General features: G+C 33.8%; 1 protein-coding gene and 1 long non-coding RNA gene across 2 annotated transcripts in view; one reads left to right on the forward strand and one right to left on the reverse strand.

Moving 5' to 3' along the window:
* SYT1 (synaptotagmin 1) overlaps positions 1-17,540 on the reverse strand; it is a 525,260-nt gene that overhangs the window by 338,224 nt on the left and 169,496 nt on the right. The window contains exon 2 of the mRNA XM_026499974.4: positions 7,620-7,668. The gene's annotated coding sequence lies outside the window, so the exon portion shown is untranslated. The remainder of the gene's footprint in view (positions 1-7,619; positions 7,669-17,540) is intronic.
* LOC130544507 (uncharacterized) overlaps positions 1-17,540 on the forward strand; it is a 271,380-nt gene that overhangs the window by 170,893 nt on the left and 82,947 nt on the right. The window lies entirely within an intron of this gene.

Genomic DNA, 17,540 nt, shown 5'->3' on the forward strand with positions numbered 1-17,540 from the left:
TCTCCACCCATATGACCTAAATTCAGTTCAGGATCTCGCACTGCTAAAATCTCTTGTCATTTGCTTATTTGGTTTAACAGTTGTATGTGAGTGGCTTGAGGGAGCACGGAGAATGCAGGGCTGGTGTAAATGCTTCGACTCCATTCCTTTTTTCTTAGACATTTTCTCATACCAGTCACCCTGAGGCACTTTGATCAGGAGAAAAGTGGGGCTGGGAAATTTGAAGCCAATACCACTTTAAAGAAACAGCAACTAGAGACTCTCTGGTGGGAAGCAGAATCACATCAGGAAACAGGCAAAGGTTAGAAAGAAATAAGTCAGTGTGGAAAGTCAGTTGAACTTATTGTCCATGTTTTGGGCAGGGTCAATTGAGTATCAGCAAAAATGAAGAAACATTTTGCCCTGTCTTCCTCTCACTCATCCAGTCCCATCCCCAAGCCTGCAAATACCATGATTCAGTGCAGACTGTGGGTTTTCATGGGTTTGATTGTGCACCCACTCTGGGCAAATATCCATCCTATGAACTGGAAAGAAAAACATCTTAAAATGTATCTTGTTCCGTAAGTCTTTCATAGGTTGAGGACTGTCTGTATTTTCTCTATTATTCCCATTGTCTCAATGACAAATTTGGCTTTACCTTTGTAAAACATATTGATAATTGTGCAAATCTTATCATAATTGGAAGTGATGGGTACATTAATAATTACAGAATTATGCAAACCCATTTTTATAGATTTATGTTAACAGACCTAATTCAGATAAACAAAAAATCTTGGGTTCTATAACATAATAGTCTTGTAAATATTACCACATACATAATGCTCTAAGACATAACTTGAGGGCATTAAGAAAATCTTCTCTAAAATTAGAAAAAGGTATTTTAAAGTCCGAAAATGAAGGAAAATCCAAGGCTAAATCTTTCATAGTTCAAACATTACATTCCTAATAAAAAATAAATAACTTCCCAGGAGAGGTTATAGCAGATTGTGTCTGTGCTAGATGCAAACATAAAATGGATAAGCAAAAACCCTAAGCAACTTGCAAAACTGGTGCTAAGAATTATTTCTTACAAGACATTTCAGACTATTGAAAATTCAGATAATATCGCTTTGGGGGTCATTGAGGTAGCAAAACAAAAGTGTTTTAAGCATTCGTTTGGAGACATTATTTCCTTACTCTGAAACATTTTGTACCAATTCATAAACAGGCTTTGCCAGGATTCTTTTGGAAGTGGAAAATAAAAACAATAGCAGGGTTAAGCAATTTATATTAACCATAATAATGGGACATAAGTTGTTCAAATGTACAAAGGAACATATGCTGAACCAGATTTTTCGTAATTTAGAAAATTGTCTGCAGCTTATGTAAGGATTAAATTTTAAAGAGGAAAAAAATGATAAGATATTTACCACAAATTATATTTTGCTGACATAGAAATAGTTATTACTAAGATTGGGATATACTTATCTTTAGAGGCAGAACAAGATTTGACATTAAAAGAGGGAGTGGTATTACTACTGATATTCCATGTCAGTATTATAAAGAGAATTTTTATGGTATTTGCAAAAGAATGACTTAAACAACAGGGATAATTAAAATAATAGATATAACAGAAAATAATTGAAGTACTAAGCTAAAGAGAAAATTCATAAAATATTCTTTATCATAGGGAAAACAGCAAAATGAGCAATTTTGTTTTCTAAGATTTCCTTGGTGAAAAAATAAATTTCGTGATTTCAATTTCAGATATCATATACAAATTTTTAATTTTTTGAAAGGAGAATGTATCATTTTGCCACTCAATGGCATAAAACTATCCTTAATTTTAAAAAGGTTTATGTAATAACATATGTGGAACATATTTTATTTCTGGCAGCCTGCTGAGCCTACAGTTTGCTTAGGTTTATTTTCTCTGGGGAAAATGATCCCATTTGTGATTCTGAAGTAAGTAATTTCATGATAGGGTAGAAAGCCTTTTTGGTAACCTACACATCATAATGCAGACTGATTCAGCTTAGCTTGAGGGCCATGAAGTCTGTCAAAATGTCTCAAGTCTTCCTTTTGACCTCTGTGAAGGGAGTCACACTATTGACCTTGTCTAATTTTAGTATTTGCTTTAAGGGGGAAGAGGTCTTTGAGGAGAGGGCTCATGGTGGACCCCTCCCAGAGCATGTCCACATCCTACTGTATCAAAACTAAATTTCATCTTGCAGTCAAGAGTTCTAACCACCCTCCACATCTCTTCTTTCTTCCTTCACACTTTTCTTTCCTCTATTCTTTGTAGACTTGTATATGTTTTATAATTTTAAAAGAATGTCCCTTTAATATTTCGAAAGAGATATCCTTAATAGCAAATATAACAAATTACATTTGCTTATACTCTTGTGCTAACTTCTGTGATAATCACATAATCAACATGCATGGAATTCTCATATAAACCTATAAAATATGATTTATTATCTTTATTTTTATAAATAAGGATTTGAGGAAAAGAGGTCAAATTGTCTTCCTGAGGTCATATAGCCACTATGTGGCAGAAATAGAACTTGAATGTAGCTCTTTCATCCACTGCCAACATTCTAAGTTACAAAAATAAATAGTGCAACCTAAAATAATGACCTGGTACAGACAAATAAGTGAATAAATCAGAATGTTAGAGTGGATCAAAATTAGCATAAATTATTTAGATAGCTAAATCATTCATTTTAACCTTTTATTACCTTAGAATTTATATGATATGCTTTAAAACCAACTATATGGTTTTAAATATTTTTACTTTATCTCTTTCATAACTGAACAAGTTATATTTCAGAGTCATGAGAGATGATAAAGTTTTCAGAACAAACTAAGGACAAATATCAATGGGAGCACCCAAATAGATTGTTTCTAGAAATTGGACAGAACTCTATCAATAATTATAGTAGCTAACTTTATATAGTACCTACTATCAACAAATTAACACTATTTCAATCACTCATTGAAGAAATTAAAACATCTAGAAGTCTACTAAATAGCCTTACATCCCATAGCTAATAAGTAGTAAAGCTGTAATTTGAACAGAGTGAGTTATCATTCTTAAGTATCCTTGGAAATAACCTAAGTCATGAAATCTGTTTTAGCTTTATTGTAAATAATAATTACTGTGGAAAACCCATCTTACCAAGTGCCCCAAAGAAAGTAACAAGACTGTCAATCATTTGTTAAATAAACACATAGTAATTCTGATCATGATTAATCAGGTGAATATCTTAAAAAGATAGTCTATTATTGTAAGTCAAAGTACTATTATTATCTATATAAAGTGAACATTCCAGTATTTGTCGTTGTCCTAGATATAAGCTACTTGATGACAGAGGCTGTGCTTTGTTCACTCCTGTATCTCCAACACTTGGGAAAATGTATATAGTAGGTACCAAATAGCAACTATTAAATAAAGAATAAAGAATAAAGAATAAATAAACTAAAGAATTTCCAAAATATTACCAAAGATTTAAAGGAAATAAATCCAGATAATTTAGTAAGCATAAAATACCTAGGAAGCACAAATTGTGAGCATCCATTTTGTGGTAATATCCTTTATAAACAAAATAAATATAATTCTGTTTTAGGTGACCTTTTATACTTATAGCGATTATCCATTTCAACTTTGCTTCTACTTTTTCTATCTAAATATAGTTGTCTTAATAATTAAATTCTCCTACCCTGGTTTAATTTTAGCATCTGAAGAGCAAATTTGCATGATTCAATTTAATGTTTATTGATAAGTGATAAAGAAAAGTGATATCATATGTGCCTCAAATATTTTACATAGACCAATGACATTTTAAAAAGATCTATTCTTTACTTTTATCTTTTTTCACCATGTCATCATTCATATGGGAAAATGCACTGTGCCTTGCCTTCACCAGTTATGGTGTGTTTGGTTAAGAGTGATGACCTAGAAAGGGGTAATCAGACCTACGTTCAAGTGGTAATTCTGCTGCTTACTAATTAGACTAACTTTATAAAGCTTTCATTTCTCATTTTCATTCATCTACAAAACTGTGATGACATCGGAAGTGTCATTATATGATTAGTAGGGCATCTGACATAGACAAAGAACCCCCAAAATCTACCCTTTCCTTTCTCTAACTCTCTTTCTTTTATATAAGACCCCATCTTAGGCCTATGGATGAGAAAGCTAATCAGGGTGAAGGGATAAATTATAAATTTCAAGGATAAGGGACTTTTGTTTTCTGGAGGACCATTATTGTCTAGAACAGACAGCAATCAACAACTTTGGTTTCATCATCAACACACTGTTGTAAAATAATACATTGGATTCCCAAAACAGCAAAGGCAAATTTTCATAGAAAAGGAAGTTCTTTTTACAGTAGTAAAAGGTTTTCCATATAATAACCAAAATCTGTAATTAAACATCACTACACTCATATATCTAATTTGATCTCAGAAAGTCTTGGAAAGTAGACTTGACATTTTTTTTCCCGTTAGCCAGATAAGAAAACAGAGAATCAAAGAGGTAATTGCTGAACTGTTGCTGATGGCAGATTGTATGTGTGTGTTGTTGTTGTTGTTGTGGTTGTTTTGTTGTTGTTGTGGTTGTTTTGTTGTTGTTGTTGTTATTATTTGGTAGTTTTTCAGCTGTGATCTCCCTGTATGCTCCAGGGCTACTCACTATGAGAGGAGTTGGGTGAAGCCAAGACTCGAACTTAGATTCTCTCTGTGTATATAATTCTTTCCACCATAAACATCATTCTAATGAGTTATCAAAATAAAGTTTTAGGCAGATAGAGACAGTATAAAATTGGATTAGTGTTTTGATTGAAAAAATTTTAAGTTTTGAGAACAAGCTTCTTGAACCAATCTGAGACCACAGTTTTTACAGGAGTACTTTCAGTTAATATGATAGAAAAAAAGAAGTGGGTAGTTAGGTAAGCCAGAATTCTTCCTGATTCTGTCACTAGATAGGAGAGCTTGGGTAAATGAGTCGACTAATCTGGCCCTTTATAAATGAGGATATTAGAAGAGGTAATGTCTATAAAATGAATATACTACACTAGACAGATACATTTTTTTCTTAACTCTATGCTATTATAACACACACACACACCCTATACTTTTTGATGATAAGAATTTGTTACTTCAAAGAGAGAATGGTATGACTAATTGAAAGTTGTGAGGGGCATTAGCAAATAACATTTATTTACTAGTGAGTCACAAAACACTTTCCTAGTTAAAATCTGTTTTCTCTTAGGACACTTCTTCTGAAAACTTCTTGTTCTATTTGGTATGACAGGAAAGAGAGATTGTTAATCATGCTTTGAGTGAGAACATCAACTCCCAGTAGTATTTAAAGAGGGTTAGCAGATCTAAGATAGTGTGAATAGTTTCTGAGAAGCATGCTTGAGCATCTGAATGTTTTTTTTAATGCATCCTCTTTGTTATTATTATTATCCAGTGTATTCAGTCTATAGAGAACTGACCCTTAGAGTACTTGAAAGTACCACTGAGTGTTCAGTCACCCAGAGGAAAATTAGTACTTTAAAATATAATTTTCCATTGTCCTTTCCTTATTTTCTTATCTTTTTTTTATAATTTTCATTTTGTTATATCAGTCACCATACAGTACATCCCCAGTTTTTGATGCAATGTTCCATGATTCATTATTTGCGTATAACACCCAGTGCTCCATGCAATACGTGCCCTCCTTAATACCCATCACCGAGCTAACCCAATCCCCCACCCCCCCTCCCCTCTGAAGCCCTCAGTTTGTTTCCCAGAGTCCACAGTCTCTCATCGTTCATTCCTCCTTCTATTTACCCCCCCTTCATTCTTCCCTTCCTTTTCCTACCAATCTTCCTATTTCTTATGTTCCATAAATGAGTGAAACCATATGATAATTGTCTTTCTCTGCTTGACTTATTTTATTTTCTTATCTTTCTTAAGCACAAAAACTTTTGTGAAATCTAAGTGCAATGTGCTCTAAAGATCATTAGTAATATTCTAATCAGTTACCAAATTGTTCTTAAGCTATGGGCTTTGAGGCAAAATTATAGGTTTGTATGGCTTTCCTATGCTAAAAATTTTTAATTAATAAGGGCTGATTTAAATACAAATCATACAAACTTATTATTCATGAGCTTGCAACACAAACACATATTCTATAAAGACAAGAAAACTAGTCACTGTATTATCCAGTGTCTTCACTTTATATCATACTTTATGTACTGACACACCTAATTCATGAACTCTTTGGAAGGTAAGACCTGTGTTAAGACACTTATAATGTTTTGACAATATCATTTTAATTCAGAGTAGAAATCTTTGTAAATATTTTATAGAATCATTAACACATAAATTACACTTTTTAAATTTGGGTTTGAGTCAGTCATTTTTCCTTACAGTTATTTATGAGTCATTTAGAATGTCCTTGTTAAATAAAAGACAAAGGCTAAAAGGAAAAACTACCACAAAGCACAAAACACACCAAGAAAATGCATGATTTCTTCCTTGGAAATAGATATGTTATTTTCTCTAGGATTATTCCAATGAGCAGAAGACCTCATTCCTTAAATCAATTCTCTCTAAAGGATGCCATACTAAATCATATTTTAATATAATTATGAAAAGTACAATTCAAATCAAGCAACTTATATAAGTCACACCTGAATAATAGACAAAATTACTTAAAGATAGATCAGAAAAAACAGCCATTGATGGCTCTTCGCAGTGAAATTACAAGATGACGAAGAAATTGTGAGGGGGTATGGTAAATATTATCTGGTTCTTGTATAAAGACTGTAAAACAAATATGCATGATTCTGTCATTCAAAAATTCAGTCTGGAAGTGAATCTGCAAACTCATTTCAAAACAACCATGGTATGAAAATGACATAACATGGTTCATCAACATGGACTTTTCCACCTTTATTTTTTTTGATATTCATGTATTTAAAATTTATAATTGTTTGCACCTAGGAAATCATTTTAATGTTACCAATTCTATCATAAGGAATGGTATCAAAAAATTTAACTTTGTTTTGCAAAAACATATTTAGGAAAACAATTACTATCAATTAATAGCTATGTAAAGAAATACATGTCGTAGTTAAGTTGTGAGAAGATTAGAAAGAAATGTACTAATGAGATTAAACTGTAGATTTAAAGCCTACAGATGGTTGCTGTTTTTCTTGATAATTCTAATTTAATGACTATAAACAAAAGCATCTTGATTCTGTTTCTAATTTTGTTCAAAATGAATACATTTTCTAGCATACACACAGAACGCAAGGCACTTTGATTAAATTTTACTTATTTTTTTCTTCTTTAGAATTTAAAATGATATGATCCTAGTCAAAAGATATGGTGGAATCGACATAAACATTTCTGCCACATAGATGTATCACAAGGATTACTGTGGCCTCTTATTTAAGAGGATTATAGGATAAATGATTTTCAGTTTACTCCAGTAAATTGGGATTGAGTTTTAGAAGGCTCCATTTGCTCACTATACTAATCTCTTCTCTTAGAAAGGTGAATGTTTCTATAAAACAAGTTTGTTAAGATGGTCTCATTTTATAGAAGCTCTAGTAATATCATTGTATCATGAAAGTACTTACTGTTCTGTTAGGAATTCTGGGGTATTTTGTTCTTTCAGATTCTTTTTCTCTAAAAGGAAAACAACATATGCACTGGTTAGTTGACTGCATCGTTCATAACTGATTACTTTTATTATGTAATGTTTCCACTTAGAAATCTTGAGATATATATAGATATAGATATATATCCAGTACAGTATAATGTCATGTATATTTAGTATACACAGTTCATGATAGATAGTTAGGGATTTTAAATTTGGTTTGAAGAGCTAAAGATGAAGATTCTGTGAGTAGTTTATACACTGATTTTTGTGACAAGTTAATTACGCTTCCTTCTAGTATAGTTTTTCAACTTGAAAAATGAAATAATACTAATCTAGGTAGATATTGTTGAGACTATTACATTATTAAAAAAGAATCATGTAATTATTATTCAATTAAGTGCCTTATTTAGTACTGATATGATTACAGTTCACCCTTGAACAATGTGGGGGTAAAGGGCACTGACCCCTCCCTTGCAATTAGAAATCCTCGTGTAACTTTCTACTCCCCCCAAACTTGACTACTAACAGCCTACTGTTGACCAGAAGCCTTCCCAATAACATAAAGGGTTGATTAACACATATTTTGTATATTATATACTGCATTCTTAGAATAAAGTAAGCTAGAGAAAAGAAAATGTTAAGAAAAAACATGGACAGTACAGTATTGTATATATAAAAAAAAAAATCCAGAGATTTAAGTGGATCCATACAGTTCAAACACATGTTGTTCAAGGGTTAAGTGTGTGTGTGTGTGTGTGTGTATACACACACACACACACATCCTCCATCAGGGGTAAAGAGAAAAATAATCTCATTTCACAGCATTAAAAAAAAAAAGTACAACTTATAGGTTAGGGAGTAAGAAAATGAAATCCTTCCCGAGTTGATATCAGGAATTGCTTTAATGTAATAAAGATGTCAAGAATTTCTGATTTGATTTGACAAGTTAGCAACTCACAAATGAAAAATTTCACAGTGCTAGAGACAAGTACCTTTTTATATAAGTTCTCATCAGTTTTAGTCTTCAAAAAATTTAGGTAGAATGAAAACCAAGAAAGAATGAAATATTTACAAATAGGTTCATAATAGGCATGTTACTCTGTTTTTAGGAGTTCTTACAGTGTCTAGTTTCAGAACTACAAAAATATAATAATGCTAGCAGCTCTGGCAATTGGCTTATATAGGTACTCAGCATAAAAGATCTGAAGTGACAGCTATATTTCTAAAGCTGCATTTACTGCATCTGTTCAATGGTTAAGCCTCCAAGGTCTGCTCTCATTTTATTTCTGCTTGAAACTCAACTGTTTTCTAGTAAAAGCCATTAGAAAGAGCATTGTAAAAATGCACTTAGATTTGCCTGGCTGACTCTTAAAATATGACTTTGAGCCACAATCAATTTTAGATAAGATTTCTCTATATAGTTTCCGTGTACTGACACTTTTCTTATTAAAGCAAAAACTACAACCAAATTCTATGAGTGCACATACTTAGGAACCAGAGTGACATCGAGCTCTTTACAAGAAACAATGGGGGCGAGGGTGCCTGCTGGACTAAACGAAGGTTTTCTACTAAAAAAATAAGAGAATATTTGACATTGTATTTATTGTACATTAAGACTTACCAAGGGGTTGGCTTCCCAAAGGGACGCAGTGAAAGGATAAAGAGTTTTTGTGACTTATGAGCCATCTGCAGGGATTTGATTTCATTTTGGTTTTGCACGCACGTCTATCACAAGGATGGATGGGCAAACCTGTTCTACTGTAGGGGACAAACAACTATTTTACTTTTCATCTATGCACTGAATATGGATGTGTGTCGTATTTTTTCTGGTAGCTAATTTCTGTCTCTTGCATGTATAAACATCTTTATTTTAGAAGAAAAAAGGGAAAATAGCATGGGATGATTTTGCACTTTCCTCCAACTATCTGGCTTTTCAGTAACGTAATTGGTATCTGTAGGTCTGATTCATACCGTTTCCTGGTATTGAGACTTGGTACTTTTGTGTGTTTATACGATACTTCAAAAAAAGTGAACCTTTTCAGATAGATTTATGTATTTTTCACAAAACAGTATGAGCATTCATAGTCAATAAATCTGATGACTCTTTCACGTCTTTTAATCCAGTTTTAGAAGCAGGCCTGACATGGAGAAAAAAGAAAATAACTCAGACGTAGGGATTACTTTTGCTTGAGAACAGCTAGAAATTAAACTGCTGTACCTTGCGGCCCTAATCATAATTCTATTTACAGAATTAAGCAAAATATTGTATGCTTTAGGCATAAATATTATAAACCCTTGACTTGTTTTGTGGGAGGAGGGCACTATTTGTATTCATTTTAATGTTGAATATTTAAAAATGCACAGCTGTATTTTTTTTCAAAAGCACTCAGTTTCAAGAATGACAAATAGCTAATGCTTGTATCCAAACTTGGTTTAAAATATCTCAAATATTTCATTTTCATGAAAATACTGGTTTTAATGGAGCTTTTACTAACATATCACTAACCTAAATATTTATTTAGGGTTGGATTTAAAGTATGCACTGTGAATCCTTGCAACATGGTCGTTTGTAAACTTTATCCCTTTGCCCCAGGTCGACTGGGATGGCATCAAAATCCCTATCCCATGTTTTAAATCTCAAGACTGCAAATTACGGATAAACTCAGAGTTCTTTTCCTTGGACTTCTTCCTACTGAAATGCCAAAACTTGCGTTTAGAACATAGTTACAAAGTTGAAGTGTCATTTCCTCAACACAGATATCACTAATCCTAAGGGATTTTGTTAGACATCTTTTGGCTTAAATTCTTATTCTTGGAATAGCAGTCAGCAAGCAGAGATTACTTTAAAAAGAAACACTATCCAGGTCATTAGTGACTGAGTGTAAGATTTTAAACGCTAAAATAAAGCATTGCATGACACTTAAATGTATCACGTCATTCTAGATTAGATCCTGGGCCAATAGGACAAAAACGATTAGCTATAAAGAACAGTATTCTGACAGTAGATGAAATCTGACAATGGGCTATGAATTAGACAATGGTTTTACATCAATAGTATATTGCCTGTGTTTGATAACTGTTCTGTGTAAAAAAAAATGTCCTGTTCTTAGGAATTATACTTGGTATAAGGCACACCAGGTCTCCAACTAATCCCAAATGATAAGGAAAAATTTATGAACTATGTATATATACACACGTATATAATAGAATAGATATAATATTTATAATAATATAGGCATAGAAGATGATTCAGAACAAAATCTTAATTGGTTAACCTCGGTAAAGGACATATGAGAACAACTTCTTGCAACTTTTTTTTTTGAGAGTTTTCGTGAAAGAGTAAAACAATCATTATCAAAAAAGATTATAAAACTACCTTTAAAAAATAAAAATAAAGTGCCATTCTTCAGTATCTTTACAAAATATTTAATTGAACTGTGGCTATTTTATTTTGTTCATTAAGCACAAGATTATTTCATTCTACATATATCTGTAAAAGATAGTGACATTTATCTGGAAAATGGAGAGTATTAGGCAATAAAAGAAAGGTAATGCACCAATTAATAGAGTAAGCAAATGTTCTATAAATAAATGCAGTCACTATTGGTACCCGTGGTGCTGCTGGTAGGAATGATAGGAAGTCAATAATACAGAATATGGACTTTTCTTGAAAGAAAAGTAGAAGGACAAAATATTTTGCCCCATAGGGAGGACAAAGGAATGTTTCTGTTTTTTTCTTTTTTTGTGTCTAACCATTGACATCCATTTAGGAGGTTTAATTTTACAAGCCTGTCCTCATAATGATAGAAGCAAATGTTTACCAACACAGATTGGAAAAGGGGGACAGGGATGAAGGGTCTACTCATTTTTCTGTTGTGACACTTTATTACACAAGTCGAAACATACGAAAACATTTGTTGGCAGTCAGTTACAATAATGACATATTGGGTTCAACCATGTTTAACATTTTCATTATATTCAAAATAATTATTTGAGAATGGGGGGCTGATAATGAGGCAGAATGGTGCTAAGTCAGGAGAGCCAGTTCATATCTTGAAAGGGAGGATGGGAATTAATTAAATGAGAAGCTTGGGGAAGTTAATTGGGAATGAGTAAAGATAAGGACACTATCAAAGCATGAAGAAATAAAACTATTAAAATAAAAGGTATAGCAGAAACTCACAGCACACCTAAGGGAGGATGAATCCTGCAGAATTGGGAGTGTAGAGGAGCAGAATTATGCCTGTGGGGGCCCCTATTGGCTTTCAACCCCTAGAATAGTGCCTGCCACATGAATAAATGTTTACTGAATAAATAATTATATATTGACAAAAGTAAAATTTAGTGTCATATAATCCTAGTCTGCTTCTGCCTCTATCTAATGTGTGACTTTAGACAAATCACTTAATCTAATTTTATCAGCTGTGAAACGAGACAGTGGAGAAAGGTGATTCTCCAAGGTGCCTTCCAGATCTAAGTATTTCTGTATATGGTTCTGTTTATTAAAATGGGCAACTGTGAACATTTTCGTAGAAGAGAATATCCTTCTATGAGTTTTAAATGAAGAGAAATGGGGAGAAATAGAGAAGATGAATGAAAGAGCAATGCATCGATTCAAGTAATGGAAAATAAATCCCATTGAAAGAGACTTTAATATAGAAGAGAGAATGCAGGTGATTTATGGTTTTGATATTAGAAGTGACGTTTATGTGTACTATTGATACAGGCATGCAGATGTAGAGATCTTTATCTGTTCTTTTTATTATTATCAGAGTGACTATACACACTCCCTGCTTCCACCTTGAGAGTCCTCAAGGAAAGAAGTGGAGCGCGTTCCAAAGAAGCCGTAAATGGCAGGAGTGTATATAAATGTTCTTTTACCACAAGGTCATAGAATTGGGACTGTCCATCTTAGAGAAAAGAAAGCTGCAGTAACTCTTAGGATCTATATTTAATTCCATGAAGAGCTATTTAATTCAAGATCCACCAGGCACAATTGCTTATACCTCCATGAAGCCTTCGATAACTAACACTGGTTTCCTCATGCATTTTCTTTTCTACAAGCTTGTTGAGCATTTACGTTCTATAAGACATAATTTAGCTCTCACTTCTATGTGACCTTTTTATTTTCCTCAGTTCCATCTATGCTGATTTTGAGTTGACAACTGGAAGTGGCCATGGGCTTTGCATTAGTGTTTCCCTAAAATTAGGTGATCCCTAAAATGAGTTAGATGCTCAGTAAAAACTTGTCAGTGGATGGAGATGGGCAGGATACACTTTGAGGTCAGAAAATTAAACGGAAGGCTGATTGGCAGCTACCAAAAATGACTTCTTGGACATATCAAGCCTGGTTGGTGATCCATGAAGCCCCTACCTTGTTTTCTTCTCATCAGCCTATTTCCCTAGGCATTTTTGGGAGGACGTGCTAAAGACCTATCATGGGGATGAAAGGTACTCTGTTCTTTAAATAGAAAGGCTAGTGGACTAGCCTTAAAGGCATGGGAAGCTATGACCTGAAATAAGATTGTCATTTGAGTTTGATCCACAGAAGAGGTGAACAGGGACCACTTTCTCAGCTTTGTTAGACCAGAGCAGAATATTTCTTAAAATTCTGTATTGAAACCAAGACTAATGATTGCAATACCTCTATGAGAAAGCTGGCGGGTCAGTGATGGCAGAACTAGTGTCTCTGTGGGAAGGATGGGGTAGAAAAGAGGAGGAAGGTCCGAGAGAGAGAATAAAAAAGAACTAGACTATTTTCAGAGTTTTGATTTCTATACAAATTCTAGTACTCCAACAATTGGAGGCTGTGAATATTTAGATAAAGTAGATACAAAATTGCCTGCTTTACAAAAAGCAGAAGCCAACTAAATATCTTTACAAAGGGCTCCAACGTAGCTCTAAAAAATGCACATTTCCTGATGGGACAGACGGTGTCGATGAAGCGACAAGAAATGAAAATAAGTTGACTCACATTTCCCAGTTTTTGAGGTTGGGTGGGGAACGTGTAGAAGCAATTCTATATACACATTTAAGGCTGAAGGATAAAATTTGATTTATTTAAACCTTGGCTTGATGCAAATTCAAACCCAGCAAAGTACCATGGAACAAATAAGTGGGATGTTGGAATAGGGTGTGAAATTATTATTAGAGTTCTATGCTGAGCGCCTCAGCTTTAGTGAAGTGCTGTGTTCTGAGTTTAGTTCAGCACTGCAGGAAGGTACCAAGCCAGAAGTTCAAGGCCAGCCATGACAAAACCACAACTAGGGAGTGGTCCCCGGTCTTCTCTATTTAACATCCATGTAGGGAACAATCATAGAGATAAAAAAGCAAATAAGCAATTTCTTATGTTAAACTTGTTCTCAAGATAACATCTTTATCTCTTTCTAGTTGATAAATGTAGAGTGTACAAGTAAAAACAATACACATTGGTTCATAAATATCCCAGACCTTGATATTCACATGAAAACTGCCCTCTTCAGAGAGTCTTTGTGGAAGGTGATATGCCTATTTCTGGAGAAGCAGCAGGATTTAAAAAAATAATTATAACTTCTATTTAATCTGCATTTAGCAGATTGCATATATTTATCACATTCAGATTTTCAAGGACATGGTGAAGTAGTTGTTAAAACTTTTTTTGGTGTTAGTAAGTGGTGGAACCAGGGTCTAGCCTAAATCCTGTTTCTCCTAGCAACAAAGTCTCTGTAGTGTTAGAATGGACTTTGACAAGGTAGAAAATCTATTTTCTAGCTGTTTTACTAACACTTATTCGATGTGTATCCCCTGAAGCAATTCAAATAAGTAATCTTAATTGCTTCATCTGTAAAATGGGATAACACAATACTTAGCATAAGGAAGCATTTAGATTAGCCAACTTATTGGGGTGTCTTTGGTTTCTAAAAGTAATCGAGGGGTGCCTGCGTGGCTCAGTCAGTTAAGCGTCTGCCTTGGTTCAGGTCATGATCCCCCGGTTGCTGGGACAGAGCCTCACTTCCAGCTCCCTGCTCAGCAGGGAGTTTGCTTCTCCCTCTCCCTCTGCCTCTTCCCCCACCCCACTCATTCTCCTTGGGCCAGCCTCCCCTCTCATCATGGAGCCTGCTTCTCCCTTGAATCCCCCACCCCCCACCGGCTTGTGTTTTTTCTTGCTATCTCTCTCTCTTGAATAAACAAATAAAATCTTTACAAAAATCTTCACAAAAAAAAGGTAATTGGATATATTTAATCTTAGAAGAACAAGAAGCCTTAAAAATAGAAGCTTTTCCAAAAAATGTTCAACATGTAACCTTTTGAAAATTAATCAGTACTTCTGGAACTTTTGCCTGAATATCATTATTCCTATATTAAACAAAAGAATCCCAAATCAACCTAACAGTTTCATCTACATGTGAGGATTTAATATTATAAGATTACCTTGAGGATATGTTTATAAGAAGTACAAAACATTTGTCTTATAATTTTTAACTCCAAACGTCTACATAATTCTCATAAAATTATATTAGGCAGGAAATAAAACTGTGAGGTCATGGAAGTTTAGAGATACATCTTCTCTTAATTAGAGCCTACAAAATTTGAGTGAATGTCTAAGAGCTAAATACCACGGGGATGGCTAAAAGATGATATGTGATGACTTGAAAACCCAAAGTCAATGATAACTCAAATAGCTATACTCTCAACTCTTTAAATGAACAGCACTTGAATTTCAAAAGCTCTAGAAATTAAAATGACAACAACAATAAACTTCGGGTAAGACATTTTAGAAGTTAGTTCTTAGATGTGTAGGAGCTGTGCATGGTAAGAAGTTCAAAGAATAGAATGGGATTTCAATTCTGAAAGAGAATATGAGGTGATTGTTTCAGAATATTAGACTCTAGATTCCCCCATTAATGGATAAAACCAAATTGATAAATAAAAAAGACCAAAGGGGATGGATACTAAGAAAGATGTTTCCATAAGTAAGAACCAACCATCTAATTCTGATAAAAGTATTATTTCTTAAAATGACCATAGAAACAATCTTATAAAATCATAAATTAATGATTTATTTAGAGAATTCAAAAGATGTTTAAAAAAAACAATATGTGTGAGAGAAATAAGGGAGACTAGCCAGCAAATTACAGGAGGGAATGTATAGTTAAGTCCTACTACACTTTTCATTAAAGAGAAAGCAATTAGCATTAGATATTTAGGTAAGAGTTCAATAAAATTTAATTTAAAAAATTGATACTATTTTACCTGCATCTGGAAAAGATTCTCATGTCATTCATAAAATGTTATAATGAATAGAATAACAGCACAAGTGAGGCAAAACATGGGTGAGTTCTTTTCTCAGCTTTACTCTTTGATCCTTCATTTGTCTAATGTGAATAACAAACTAATTTTCTGACAAAAAGAATATGATCAAGATTAATTTCTTAGAACAAATTTCTTAGGCAAATTTCCTTGGAGGACTCCAGGCAGGGACTAAAATGATCAGTTTTGGACCCTCTGATAGGAAACAGCTGAAGAAACCCACCTTCAATTTGAAATTAAAATTCATTTGGAATTCCATACAATAGCGAGTGAATTTTACTGTGTTTCTCAGTGCTGTCATTGTGGTATTTGCCATAGAAGCGCCTAGCATTGTAATTTCCTCTTTAGTTATAGCTAAGGTCATGTCATTTTTGAAAAACCGATTTTATTTTAATCATTTTCATATCCTTGATACAGGAGAATCAGGAAATAATCACACCAGAATTCACTTTTATGTAGTCTATGTGATGTCATCTACCACATGTGGATTTCTAATTTTACCAATAATCATGAACTAAAATATCAATATAGTGAAATCATTTGAATGCTAATTATATTAAGAATAGTAAACTTGGGGGCGCCTGGGTGGCACAGTGGTTAAGTGTCTGCCTTCGGCTCAGGGCGTGATCCCGGCGTTATGGGATCGAGCCCCACATCAGGCTCCTACGCTAGGAGCCTGCTTCTTCCTCTCCCACTCCCCCTGCTTGTATTCTCTCTCTCGCTGGCTGTCTCTATCTCTGTCAAATAAATAAAATAAAATCTTTAAAAAAAAAAAAAAGAATAGTAAACTTGGTTGGTAGAGGTCAATGGGAAGCACAGACCTTTTACTAGTTGAACGCTAATCACGGTCTTATTGTCAATATGCTGGAGGTGAACATAAGTAAAGCCACAGTTTCATCTCTATAATCAGGCAAATCTCAACAAATACTGAGTTTCTATAGTACTATTCTAGGAATTGTGTGGAATAAAAAGAAGTAGAAAGGTCCCTGTCTATAAAATCCCAGTTCATAACTCTATCCAATTCAAACCCTATAATGTTAAAGTTTGTTTTGTTGTAAACTCCACGTCAATGGAAGCTCTCCAATCTTCAGCTCTTAGTATTTAGTACATTTCCTGGCATATATGGGATTCTAAATAAATGTCGAACTAAACTCTCGAAGAACCCAAGTCAGTCTCCTTTCTCTACACAGCATCCTCTCAATAAAAATCTCCTTTGCCAATTTGGTGGTGTAGTTGAATTGTGGAGCTACAGTGACTCGTAGACAGACTCAGTGCCAGCTCTGCTCTTGGTTTTTCTATGCAGGTGAAAAAGTGATGTCGACAGAGTGGTTAGCTATTCTATAAGGCACGAAAATGTTTTTAATTATCTCCTATGATATTTATTTATTTAGATCTATTTTCAGAAAGACTTACGTGAAGCTTACATAATTAAATTAATTTTGTGATCCTTAGTTGAAAGGAAAAGGGGTAAGGAGACATTTTGCCATGTATGGGCATATGCTCTAGACCTTTCCCATGTCAGAAGAGCCTGACTGCAGAATATTATATCTTATTCTATACAATTAGTTTTTCTCTGTCCCAGGTAGATAACTGCTATCCCTCAAACCTT

This window comes from Ursus arctos, unplaced genomic scaffold (assembly GCF_023065955.2).
Source record: "Ursus arctos isolate Adak ecotype North America unplaced genomic scaffold, UrsArc2.0 scaffold_21, whole genome shotgun sequence".
NCBI lineage: Eukaryota > Metazoa > Chordata > Mammalia > Carnivora > Ursidae > Ursus > Ursus arctos.